We start from the raw sequence: 14,531 nt of genomic DNA, 5'->3' as shown, positions 1-14,531 counted from the left end.
AGAGCATGTCTCTCTACTGCAGTTTGTGTGTTCGTCTCCTCGCCTAGACCTGATCTCCTCACTCATCTCCGAAAGCCCCCTGCCTCTAGCTCAGTGCCTGAATGTGGGTGGGATGAAGAGATGGGTGGGTGAATGAATGAATGAGTGATTAGAAACAGTCTCCCTTCTTATAGAAGGAAAAGGAAATTAGGGGAAAATAAAAAGCTGTAATAAGTGTGAAAATGCTCTGTAAACTGTGAGATGCTACAAAAACTTTAGGAAATGTTATGAGTATTCATTATTACAATCATGAAGCTTCCTGCTGTAGGAGCAGCCTCTTGAGCTGCTATGGCACACTGCTATGCCTATGGGCTCTAAGGCACACCATACTGTCAGTGAGTTTTTTTTTTTTTTTTTTTTTTTGCGGTACGTAGGCCTCCCACTGCTGTGGCCTCTCCCGTTGTGGAGCACAGGCTCCAGACGTGCAGGCCCAGTGGCCATGGCTCACGGGCCCAGCCGCTCCGTGGCATGTGGGATATTCCCGGACCGGGGCACGAACCTGTGTCCCCTGCACTGGCAGGCGGACTCCCAACCACTGCGCCACCAGGGAAGCCCAGTTGGTGAGGTTTTTGATAGGACAACGGAGGGAAGATTTTTTTTTTTTCAGGAAAAGTAGATGATTTTTGGCCCCTAAAGAAAAAAAAAGACTTTAACACCCACAGTGTAATTATTAATTACAAAGGTCAAAAGTTGTCTTTACAATGAAGGGATCTGATAGACATTCCCTTAGCCGATTTTTTAAACTTGGCATCACAGACAATGAGGGTAACTGACGTTATGGCCTCCTGATGTGGGCAGTGGGATGCACACGGCTTCACCTGTGTAGTATTCTTGCCTCAAACACTCAGCCTGAATATAATCATGAGGAAACAATCAGCAAAACCCAGATTGTGGGACATTCCACAGGATAACCAGCTGAACTCTTTGATAATATCAGTGTCATTAAGAAAAAGAAGTCAAAAGGCAGGGCTCTTTCAGATGAATGGAAACTAAGAAGATATAAGAACCAAACTGCAATGAATGAACTTAATTGGATCCCAGATTATAAAAGTGCTATAAAATATATTTTTTAGATAGTTGGACTATATATTGGATAATACTGTTGCAATAATGTCAAATGTCTTCAGTGTGATATCAATATTTTAGGAGAGTGTCATTATTCTTAGTAGTTACATAGTGAAGTGTCTTGATATCCATAACTTACTTTGAAATAGTTTACAAAAAACATACGGACACAAATACACTCATGTAAACACACACACCACACACAACAAACAGTCAGGTGCACATATACACAGAAAAAGCAAAAGTGACAAAATGTGAACTAGTGGATCTAGGGGAAGGGTACAAAAATATTCACTGCACTATTCTTTCAAGTTTTTTGTAGCTTTGAATTTTTCACTTTAAAATACTGGGCAGAAAGACATTAGCAGAGAGCATGAAAATCCTATTTACTTATTTAGACACTATTCTAGTTAGACATTTACATTTTGTCCATTTTGATTCCCTCAATTTTTATTATTATGCATTTGTCTTTGGAATCCTTTTACCTAGGCTAAATTAGAAAAATTAGGGTAATGTATCAGAGCACATATATTTGTAAGGATACATCATTCTTTCAAAAACATCATCTGGGCTCCTGCTGTGTATTCCTTCTGTGCCTCATCTCTCTCTCTCTCTTTCTATCCTCTCATGTCTTCCCATCAGCGACCTCAAGTGCCCTATGCATTTAAATGACCTTGGTCCCTGCCCTCCAGCCCTGTGTACCCTACACAAGGCTTCCTTTGAGCAGCAGCAAGGGAAAAAGCACCAGTCACAGCCCCAATGCCTACCTTGTATAAACACACACCTGAGACTTGGACACAGAAGGTCAGCTGGACTAAAATTTAGCCTTGATTTATCCAGTCCACAGCAGAGGTGGTATTTGGGGAAGCATTGTGGTAGAGGGAGGGGCTCTGAATTGAAAGGCTTGGTCTGGCCCTGGCTGATAAAATGTAGATCAGGCCAAGCCCAGGATGCTAGACCATCTGGCAGAATTTCTAGGAAGGGCTGGTCCCTGCTGTGTCTTGTCCCTGAAGCCGGAAGAGGCCAGGCTGTCCTACTGGCCATTGGCAAGTGGCCCTCTGTCCTTTGGGGTATCCAGTCTTGGCTGTGCTCATTTACCAGATCCACACACCTCTATGGTATTTGGCTGTCTTGTGACTTCATTCCTCAACTTTCCTCTGGTACACCCCTGCTCCCTAAGCAGGGCCCGACTTTTCCACAGGCAGGACCAGCAAGGTCCTGATGGTGACACAGAGGCCCTCTGGCACCCCACCTCACGGGATGCTGCCCCTAGTTTTAGGACCGTCAGGCCTGATTTACCCCTTAGGCATAGAGAACAAAGAAACTTAGGTCCACAATACTTTTAGGGGCCCACAAAAATGTTTTAATTTCTTTTAACATCAAAGGGGGAAAAATGAGCTGCTAGGGTCAAAGATTACATTCTTTATTCCAACATAGTCATAAAATGTAATTTGTAATATTTTTATAGAAGAAGACCTGCTCCCTATACCCCGCCCCCCAAGGAAAGCATGCCCTGGAAGGTCATGACACAGCCCTGGGGGCTAGTTGCCTCTACTCTCCTTCCTCCCCCAAATCCAGGGTGACCAGAAAGACGAAGTCCCAGACGCCTCAGCACCTCTGTCCACCTCTGTCCACGTTCCTTTGCTCTGCTGTTGCGCCTTCCCCAGCTTCTCTCCCCACTGCAGCTCTAGGACTCATGTTTTCATGAATCTGCAGCCAAATGAGACAAATAAGAACAATGTGATGATTTCTTCACAAACTTAAATTTATACCAAGTACAGGACAGTCCTTGTTTCTGAAGTTGTGTATTTCTTTTTTTTTTAATTTTTATTGGAGTATAGTTGATTTACAGTGTTGTGTTAGTTTCAGGTGTACAGCAAAGTGAATCTGTTATACATATACATATATCCACTCTTTTTTTAGATTCTTTTCCCATATAGGTCATTACAGAGTATTGAGCAGAGTTCCCTGTGCTATACTGAAGGTTCTTATTAGTTATCTATTTTATATATAGTGGTGTGTATATGTCAGTCCCAACCTCCCAGTTTGTCCCTCCCCTTCCTTTCCCCTGGTAACCATAAGTTTGTTTTCTACATCTGTAATGAAGTTATGTACTCCTGATTTCGCTTTCTTTCTTTCTTTCTTTTTAAATTTCAGGTACTAAAAGGCCTTTCATCTATAAAATTATGATAATGGCAGATGATATTTTGTATGATCATTATCTCACAAAATGTAAACGTCGGTGACCCAGTAGTGGCCCTGCCCTCCCCAACCATGCCGTGAACATTGTGCTGGTCTCTGACCAGCACTGGCTGAGATTACCCGAGCTTATCTTCAGGACTTACCTCTCATGGCTCATCCTCCAGGATGCCCTCCCTGGCCCTGAGCTCTAGGCTCCGTAGGTCCCCCCACTGTTTCCACCACGGCATTCACTTCCTCTCATCCTCTTAGCTTTTTCTCGACCGTAGCCATGACTAGGCATCTTCTGGAAGGCAGGCCTGCACCTTACTTCTGTGTGTCTCCTCTGCCTGGCACGGTGCCTGGCACACAGTAACTGCCCAATCAGTCTTTGTTGAATGAATGAAGAAATAGGCTAATTCCCAGAAAATTAAGTTAATGGATAGAATTTCTCCAGTTTTTTGTTTTTTGCTCTCTACATTTTTATTAAATCTTTGGCACCTGCTATTGCTTGTCCACTGGCCAGTTCTAGCAGATGACAGAGAGAATTAGCAAGTAGCAAATGAATATTAATGGACCCAGACATAGCCGCCGGTACTTAGTTTGACAGCTTGTTTTTTCTATGGACAGGTGTTTGGGCTTATGGTTCTGGTTTTATATTGGGTGTTAGTGTCTGTAAATTTAATTAAATTTAACATTTCTAAGCAACTTAAGCATACAGTAGCTAAATATCTAATTTTGTGCTAAATCATAGGCTGTATTTTGGACTTCAATATATCAATATTTTATGGTGTTCTGCAAAGGGTACCGTGACTGATAGGAGCTCCACTATATAAAACATTAGAGACTAGAAGATAGAGAACTGCTGTCCTGGTGCAAATGTGGGCTCTGGGGGCAGATTTTAAACAGCATGGGGGGGTGGGGGGGACTTCCCTGGTGGCGCAGTGGTTAAGAACCCGCCTGCCAATGCAGGGGACACGGGTTCGATCTCCGGTCCGGGAAGATCCCACATGTCACGGAGCAACTAAGACTGTGCACCACAACTACTGAGCCTGAGCTCTAGAGCCCGCGACCCACAACTACTGAGGCCACGTGCCACAACTACTGAAGCCTGTGTGCCTAGAGCCCGTGCTCCGCAGCAAGAGAAGCCACAGCAATGAGAAGCCTGCGCACTGCAAAGAAGCGTAGCCCCCGCTCGCCACAACTGGAGAAAGCCCGCGTACAGCAACGAAGACCCAGCACAGCCAAAAATAATAAATCAATAAACAGAATGGGGATTCTTTTCTGTTATAGGGAGCCTAAAAGAAGGGGGGGAAGCGGAATCCAGGAAGAAGGGTTGGAGAGGTTTGTACAAGGCCGGGGCATATGATCTGTCCCTGTTCCTCCCTCCCATGGCTTGGGTCTGAGAATGTAATTCTCTCTTGTTTGTTCTTGTTGATGCTTTAGGTGCATCTATATTAATGTCTGTGTGTGTTGAGGGTGTGGCAAATAATTAAAACAGTTATTATTTGGTAAAAAAGAACAAGCTTCAGTCCGTCTACTAAAGATGGATCTCCCCACATTCAGCTCTGATCCTGTTACCTGTCTATTGAGAATATCCCCAGGGGCCGCCATTTGCAACCTAAGCAGACCCTCATTTCTTGGCCTGCTATTTAAGGTGTCTCAAATCCTGACCCAGTGTAACTTTTCAACATTATTTCCACCCCTCCTCTACACACTTTCCATACGCCAGCTGAACTGGATGTTCCACTTGGCTTTCCAGACCAGTCCACTTTCTGGATTCTGCCTTTCCTAGTACAGATTCCTAGTTTCTAGACCTGGAAAGCCTTTCACTCTGTCTCTAAAAATCCTACCTACTTTTCAAGACCCGGCTTCTATTCTACTTCCTTCATGGAGACTAGCCCACTTTCCCCCAATGGATGCTGTCACTATCTTCTTTGACCTCCTGTATCTCTTTCAAGGCACTTAACATATTCTGCTTTCTAGAAGAGTAATTTTATATTTTATTATTCCCATCCCCCAATACAAACATACATAGATTTGTTATAAGTAATTTATGGTAAGGGAGTTTTTTTCATCTGTGTCTAATACCATGCCTGGCACGTTGTTCTCATTTTATCTATGTTGCATCGAATTGAATTGGTGTCCTCAATAAAGCCAAGCTAAATTCTGCATCTATTTTGCTGATATTCTGGGTATCAAAATTCTTTCAGTTGCAAAACACAGATGAACCAACACAAAAGGGCAGCATCAATAAGGAAAATAGTTGATAATATCTCACATACTAAGATGGCAGGAGGTAGGGAGTTTCCTGGGTTGAATTCAGTGCCTCAGTGATGTCATGAAAGACCTTCCTTATTCCATGTGGGCCCCCCTTAGACCTGGCTACAGTGTGGCTGCTTCAGACTTAGGTTCTATACACAGATAACACAGGGGAGCTAAGAGAAGAAATATCCTTTCTGTGATTCTCTTTTTATCATAAGGGAAAATCTTTTCTAAGAGACTGCCAACAGATCTCCCCTCACATGTTATTGATCAGAATTGCAACACACGTCCAGGCCTACAACAATTGCTGGCAGAGGGACCAGAATTATCTTGATCAGCTCACACTAATCAAGATTCACAGCCTTGGTCAGAGACCCAGACTCCCCTAAGCACACGGCCACTGTGTATCTGAACAAAACTGGGTTCTGTGTCAAGGAGGAAGTAAGAAATGGCTTTGTCTAGGCTCAGTAGTGCCTACCAAAGTCACTCTACATTACAGGCTATACAAAGCTATACCAGTGTCCTAAGGTAGTCCTGGAGAGTAATGTGTAGGATGGGAACGCTCACCTCTCACAGGGAGATCATACAATGGCTACCATTCATTTCTATCCCTTCCTCCTTGACCTTCCAACACCCCTTACCTTATCCTCAAGTTCAGCCAATGACCTTGCCAAGAAAACATAAGCAGTGAAATTTCGTATGCTTCTACCGACATCTACTCACTAGCTTACATCAGTGCCCATGTATTGTGCCTTTCCTCCCACATTATGTATGGTCCATTCTTGTTCCCAGCTAAGGCCAGTGCCTCCACTTATACCCTGTGTCTTATTTCCACTCAACTCAAGGATGTCATCCGGAGAATCTCCTTTCTGTCTCCTGCATCACTTGATTTTCCTCTCTCTACTGAATCATTCCCATCCATAAACAACATGCTCCTAACCTTAAGACACCTTCCTTGATTGCACATCCTTCTACCACTATGGGTGCATTTTCCTATTTTTCTTTTATATCAGAGTCCCTCAAAGGGGATTTCTATGGCCATAGTTCCAGTTCCTCTCCTCACATTCACTCTTCAATTCCTTGTAAGCAGGCTTCCACTCTTATCACTCCACTAAAGCTGTTCCTCTCAAGCTAACTAAAAACGTTCATGGATTAAATCCAGCAGTCAATTCTCAGTCTTCATCTTATTGAATCCGTTAGCAGTATTTGACATAATTGATTCCTTCTTTCTACCAGTAACACAGACTGTTACTTGGTACCAGGACACCACACATGCCTGGTTCTTCTCCTTTTGCACCGACTGGTCCTTCTCGGTCACATTTGCAATCTCTCTTCCTTTCTAGATGTTATGGTGTCTTGGGCCTCAGTCCTTGGACTCCTCTTCTGTACCTATACTCACAGCGTTGGTGCTTTCACTCTCATGGCTTTAACTATCATTGATATGCTGATGACTCCCAAGATGTGTTTGCAGCCTGGACATCCCCTGGATTCTAGACTCATACATCCAACTGCCTACTTGATATCCCAGTTTGAATGCCCATAAGACGTTTCAAATTTCACATGATTGTACCAGTTATCTATTGCTCATCAGAAACCCTAAAGCTTCGTGGCATTTTGGGCTGGACCAGCTGGATCACTCATGAGACTGAAATGCTCTGGAGGCTTTACTGGGACCAGATGGTTGAAGATGCCCTCATTTACATGTCGGACCATTAGCTGGAGCTCTTGGTTGTCCTCCATATTCCTCTCCAGCAGGACAGTTTGTGTTTCTCACATGGGTGAGGCAGCCTTCTAAGAGGGCAAGTCCCAGGGTACAAGCCCCAGTGCGTGAGTCATTGGGGGCTAGTGAGGCAACAGTCGCTCACAATATCCAAAACAGAACTCATAGCATTTACTCTAAATGGCAATTTCATTCAGGCCAAAAATCTCACAGACATTCTAGAAATCCTCTCTTGTTTTCACACTGCTCATGGAATCCGTCATCAAATTCTGTCAGTTCCTCCTTAAAAAACATATGCTGACTCCAACCCACTTCTCACCACCTCCTTTCTTCCGCCTGATGGAGGCCACCACCACCTCTCACCTGAACTACTACTGCACTGGCCTTTAACTAGTTTCCCTGCTGCCACTCTGACCCCTGTGGTCTACCTTCAACCCATCAGCCTGAGCACTCCTGTTAAAACCTTAATTGGATTATACCACTCCTCTCCTTAAAACTCTCCCAAGTTTTTACAATGATCAACAAGTCCCTACATGATTGCACTCCCTGTTACCACCCTACCCTCCTGCACATGTGAACCATTACCTCTCTGGCCTCATTTCCAACTATTCTCCCACCCCCACTCAGCTGCAGCCACACCAGCCTCCTAGATGCTTCTCAGCCCCACCTGGTGTACTCCCGCCTCAGGGCCTTTGCACTTGCTGTCCCCACCCTACCCAAAAGGTTTTTCCCTCAGACATCTGCAGGCTGGGCTCTTTCACCTCCTTCAGCTCTTTATTCAAATGTCACTTTCCAGGGAGTGCTGGCCACTGGGTTGAAAATTGCACATCCCCCCTCCTCCAGCACTCCTATCCCCTCCCTGATTTTATTCTTTCCACAGCCCTTTTCATTATCTAACATCCTACCTATTTTACTTATTTACTTGTTTCTTGTCTGTCTCCCCCTCCTAGAATATTAACTCCATGAGATCGGGATTTTCTTTTTGTCTGTTTTTTCTCCCAGCAACTGGAACACAGACTGACATTTAGTAGGTGTTAATCATTTTCATTAAATGACTGAATTCTTTAAGCATTTACTACGTGCTACAGATTTTACCCACCGTATTACCCCTGAGCTCCCTGTGCTAACTCTGTGAACCAAGCACTCCAATACCTCCTCACATGAACTAGGTGCTATTATCTCCATTTTGAAGGTTAGGAAACTGAGGCTGGTAGGGTAAATAAATTATCTAAGGTCACGTAGCCAGTGAAGGAAGAAGCTCTTCCCCGAAAGCTGGACTGTATTACGGTGTTCTCTCACAGCCCAGAGGTGGGGTTGGAAGCTCTGGGGCCCTCTGGGCGACATCTTTGTGTGGTGAGCCTTCCGACTGCCTTGCTGGACTTCCATTGCTGTTCCAAATCTGCAGTGTGAAAGAAAAAAGAAGGAGGAGGAGAAGGAAGAGGAGGAAGAAGAGAAGGAGAAAGCGTTGGGAGAGAAAGGGACGGAGGAAGTGGTGGAAGTAGTGGGGTCTGGAGCCATCCAGCTGCTTCCTGCCTCGACAGTAGGACCCAGGACCACCCGGGAAGCACCCACGGGAGGAGGACTCGTGTGTGCTCCCCACCACACACCCCAGCTCGTGATGCTTCTTTCAAACCCTGGCAGTGAGGTCTGTCCTGGTTTTCCCTGATGGTCACGACTGGATTCCTAGGTTGAAAACAAGCCTTTTAATAAGCAGCAGTTGCTGAGCTTTGAGAACAGCCCTGAGCCACCCCATCTCCGTTCCCAGGAGGCTTTGCTTTCACCCTCCCCACCCCGTCACCCTGCACCCCTAGCTGGCCTCAGGCAAGATTAGGCCTCTCTCAGATCTGGGGTGGAGCTTGGAGAGGGTTGTCAGCCCTCACCACTGCACAGACCAAAATGGCTCTGCGGTGGGTGAGGATGAAAGGGAACCTCTGGCTGGCTGACATCTGGCGGCCAGGAGTGGGCTGTGGGCTGGGACAGCCCAGCTGAATTCCACAGGGCAGCCATTGTTGCGATGGTCTTGTGACTGATACACGCATGCACATATTTTTTTTTAAAAATTTTTCTTCTTTTTTAAACAGTCTAGGACCAAGACAGACGGCTGTGGTTGGTAGTGTCTGGAGAAAACTAGCAACTACTGTGTTTGGGTTATCATATGACAGCTCACAAAGAAAGGGGCTTTGTTCTATGATTGGTTTCTCTAGTCAATTAAATGTGTAATATCTACCACGAGGTCCCTGCTGTTTAAGTAGAGATACTTCAGATATGTTTCTTAGACACATGTGTGGTTACTTAATTTAAGGTTCTTTCCTTCTTTCTTTTTCTTTCTTTCTTTCTTTCTTTCTTTCTTTCTTTCTTTCTTTCTTCTCTCTCTCTCTTTCTCTCTCACTGTCTCCCTCTTTCTCTCTCTTCCTTCTTTCTTTTCTTTCCCTCTGCTCCTTCCTTCATTCCTCTCCCTTCCTCATTTTTCTTCTTTGGTTCATTCTCTCTTTTCCAAGTTCTTTTCTTCCCTTTCTGCTGCTCCCTACCACTTTTTCCATAAATAGAAAATTATAAGTGAGGAAAAGAGTGGAAAGAGGACCGGGGGTGGTGTCAGAGAAGTGTTATAGAAACCACAAGTGATTATGAAAGAAGCTTGTTAATATCCATGTACGGTCATTTGTGCTGTGAACTTAAGGCACACTGTGGGCTCCTAAACACTGTCAGCTTTACCCAAAGCCACCCAGTAGAAATGCTGTCTCTGATTAAGTCCCAAGGGCCATGAGGTGTGGACTGGGGTGGAACTTGGGGATCCCAGGGAGATGGGCAGTGGTGGTAGAGGGCATATGTCCCTTGCCTGGGGACTTTGTGGATGGAACTAAAAAGGAAGGCTCTTGGGCACAAGTAGGAACAAAAGATTTGAACTCCTACTTGTCTGCATGGACCATCCATACAGAGCAGCTGGGCAGAGAAGCAGATGTCATGCGTGAAGTCACCCAGAGTAAAACTCATGAAATGCCCCAACCCCTGGCTGCCGTGGCTTCCCGGAGCTCAGGGGCTGGGGGTCCACTCCGTGGGCTTGAGGATACAGTCCAGGGTATTCACATAACCACTCCTTCATCTAGCCACTAGAGCTTTAGTTGAGCGCCGGCCAGGTGCCAGGCTCAATGCAGGGAGCGGAAGACACAGTTCTATCAGACAGTCTCTGACCTCAAGAAACTCGTTAGACAAAATACACAAGTAAACACATAACCTTAATCAGTGGAAAAGCGCTAGCCTAGAGGTCTACACAGAGCTTTGCTAGATGATGAACTCGGTGCTAGGAGGAGGCAAGCAAGGAGAGGGGAGAAAGTCTGCTTCATAGAGAAGCTGATGCTTCAACTGTTCCTACCAGAAGGTTGAGCGTTTGCCAAGTTGATGGTAGTGGAAGGAGAAAGGGCATACCTGGCAGATGACAGCATATATAAAGGTGCGTCCAGGAAGCCATAGGTAACTGAGTGAGACCAGATCATATCATAGTGGGAAGAATCAAGGGCATAGAGAAGTTGGAGATGGCTCCAGGGTGGACGTGGGGATGGGGGTATTGGAGGAGAGGGGCCTGTAAACCATTCTAAGGGGTTTGACTCTTCTGTAAGCAATTGGAAGCTCCAGAAGGGTTCCACCTGCACTTTAGAAAGATGTGTACTTTAGAAGGATGCATGGGCTGGGAGAGAGACCAGGTGAGAAACAACTTCAAGAGTCTAGAAAGAGGTGATGAAGCCTGAGCAAGGGCAGAAGCCATGAAACCAGAAAGGAGCACACAGCTTTGAAAGATGTTAAGGAAGGAGGTAGAATCGCCAGTCCCTGTTACCACTTGGACCTGGAAAGTGAGAAGTCTAAACTTAGTCCCAAGGTTCTGACTTGTCGAGTGAAAAGTGGTATCATTAACTGAGATAGGAAATTGAGGAGAAAAAAAAAAGTTTAGGGCTTCCCTGGTGGCGCAGTGGTTGAGAGTCCACCTGCCGATGCAGGGGACACGGGTTCGTGCCCCGGTCCGGGAAGATCCCACATGCCGCGGAGTGGCTGGGACCGTGAGCCATGGCCGCTGAGCCTGCGTGTCTGGAGCCTGTGCTCCACAACGGGAGAGGCCACAACAGTGAGAGGCCCGCGTACCGCAAAAAAAAAAAAAAAAAAAAAAAAAAGTTTAGAGGGAAAGATGATGAGCTAAGTTTTGGGCATGTTTAGTCTAAGGTCTGATGACACCCAGGTAGAACATTTCAAAAGGCGGTTTGCTCCATAGGGGTAAAGCTCAGAAAAAAGGACTGGGCTGAAAATTACAATTAGGAAGCTGTCTCCTGAGAGAGAAGTAGAGACCATGTGGGGACTGGGAGAGAATGGGGTCATAGAGAGAGTACACAGGGGCAGTGAGCTATTCTGACCTTTTTCCCATACCCCATGTCCAATCCATCAGGAAGAGCTCTCAGCTCTCCCTTCAAAGTATATCCCGAATTCACTTCTCACCACCTCCATCACCACCACCCTAGTCTAAGCCTCCATCATCTCCCACCTGGACCTTGCAATGATCTACTAATTCGTCTTCTTGCTTCTACTTTTGCTTCCCTGTAGCCTATTTCCTATACAACAGCCAGATTGGCCTTTTAAAAAAGTAAAGTAAGTCATGTCATTTTAATGCTGTAAGCCATCCAATGGTTTGCCTTGACACATGGAATAAAACCCAAATTCCCCTCCCCACATGATCTGCCTTTGCCTTCTTTCCTGAACTCACCTTCCACCACTCTCTCTCTCTCCCGCTCACTCTGCTTCTGCCACACTGACTTTCTCTCCCTCAAATGTGTCTCAGGGCCTTTGCACATGTTTTCCTCTCAGCCTGGAATACTCTTCCTCTAGATCTTTCTACAGCTTCCAGTTCTCTGACAAAATTTTCCAGTTTGAATTTTAGTACGCATCGTTATTCTATTGGCTGTGTCAGATAACTCCAATATCTTAAGGATGTGTGGGCCTGTTTTAGTTTTCTGCAGTTTCTGCTGGTTCTCACTCATACTGTCTTATTTCCTGGTTATAAATAATTATATGCTGGAAATTTCATTGTAGAATAATAATAGGATCTCCCTCCTGAAAAGATTTTCATTTGCTTCTAGAAAGTGCCTGGTACTGCTCCCAGTCTGCAACTCCTTTCATGGAAGTTCTAGGCTCAAGGTCTCCTGTCGCATCCAGATGACTTGAAGCCAAGTCAACAAATATTTATTTACTGAGCACAGTCTTTGTGCCAGCCATTTTGCTAGGCATTGGCATACACTAGAGGACAAGGCAGACCAGATTCTGGCCCACAGGGAGCTTACATTCTCAGGAAAAGACAGACAATGAACAGAAAAATCAACACAGTGCAAATTCTACGAGGATAGGAAGCATGCCTGCTTTCTCCAGCACTTCAGGGCATAGAACAGTACTTTATGTTAACTAAATATTTGCTACATTTAAAAAAAATCCTGTCCCAATGTTATTTTTCAGTATTATTTAATCACTGGTGTTTCAAGTGTATTGTTGGCTGACTGCTCTTTTCCTCTTAAATATGTAGTGTTTTAAGCATATAAAGGGTTAAATAGACTTGTGTGTCAGTCTGGAAATATAATCACCATTTATTATCTTACTCTTATGGGGAATTATGTTCTGAGTTCCAAATAATTAACTTCAAAGTGAACTTTTGGAAACTGTCAGCCGGGACCATATATATTTGGGTGAGATTGGCCAATGTCTTTGCACTCTTTTATAGGAATAGGCAACATGCCAGCCAGATCAGGCCAGACAGACTGGGTGATCAGTGGGGTAACAGATGTCTCAGAAAGAGCACCTCCACATCCAGAAGGCTCTGTTCTGCTCTAAGCTCATGGTTGTTTAATCCTTAGAATCTTAGGTCTATGGTGACACACCTTCCCCTGTAGGAGGCTCTATGATCAAACTAATGTTCTTTTTTTACAAGAGAGGCCAAGCCAAATTCTTAAGAGTCCTCCACCTGGGCAACAGCATGGTTGAAAGTGGCAGCCAGCCCTGGCAGCCAGCCCGGCTGCCCTGGGACACTGAGAGAGTGAGAGAGAGATTGGGGTCAGCCAATCTAACTCAGAGGAATCGCTCCAACATGACAAGTGCCACGGTGTTCAACCTGAGCTCAAAATCCTTGCCTACCCAGAGGCTCTGGGTTATTTCCATTCTTTAGCAAAAGGAGGGAGAGCAGAGAGAGAAGAGCACAGGTGGTGAGCCAGAGTTGGGTGTAAGAAGCCCATCTAAGGCTGTTGTTGGGTTTAAACAAACAAACAAACAAAATCAGGACTTGCTGAGATTTTGGAAAGGAGGAATGAAGAGCAATGAAATGCTCAAGGCTTGGGGTGGGAAGGATGGTTAGCCTCTTGACATGGTCAGGACTAGGTTTAGAATGGAATAGTGGTGGAAATGATGGGTTCTTCTAATTCTTTTGATCTAGGTGTCATGCTATTGTAGTTGAGGGTCCTCCCAATCAAAATCAGAAATGGACTTGGATAGAGGAGATGGATCTTGAATTTCCATTTATAATGGAAAGATCCATCATAAAATTTTGAGCTGGAAGAGCCCTTAGAACTCATTTAATCCAGTCTCACACCGATGCTTGGAAACTGAATCTTCTGGGATGGGGCTTGGGAATCTGTATTTTAATGCTTCTGGAGTAATTCAAGCACAGCAGTTCGGGACCTTCTGACTCATCTGACCAACCCCATTTTACAGAAGACGAAACTTGGGTCCAGAGAGGTCAAAAGACAGCATAAGCAGCAGAGTCTGGACTGAAAGCTCGAATTTCTGGCTCCTCGCTCCCAGCTCCTTGGACTGTGTGAGGTTTATAATCAGTGAAGAGAATAGCTAATGAGTACTGAGAACTAAGTACCAGGCATTTTGCTAAGTTCTTTCTACATATCAGCTCATTTAATCCTCACAAGCTCCTTGCGGTGGCAGGTGCTATTGCGATCCCTTTTTACAAACCAGAAACCTAGGGTGAAAGAGGTGAAGTAACTTGACCAGAGTTGAGTGTCAGTAGGTGCAGATCATACAAACCCAGGCATCCTTCTCCAGGTCCACTGTTCTCTGTCAGCCGGAGAATAAGCAAGCACAGCTGTGGGGTTTTGTGGAGGAAGGAGAATGTTCGCTGAATGAATCTTACTTTTCATCCCGAATGAACCAGCCTTCAGAGGTCCATGGGCGGGTGGGTGCAAGTCCAGACCCTTCTCTAACGCTAGATGGCACCCCTTGGTTTCTGGGCACC

This window comes from Hyperoodon ampullatus, assembly GCF_949752795.1.
Source record: "Hyperoodon ampullatus genome assembly, chromosome: 2".
In the NCBI taxonomy this organism is placed as follows: Eukaryota; Metazoa; Chordata; class Mammalia; order Artiodactyla; family Ziphiidae; genus Hyperoodon; species Hyperoodon ampullatus.
The sequence above is the reverse complement of the archived record's forward strand: the minus strand, read 5'-3'. Positions refer to the sequence as shown.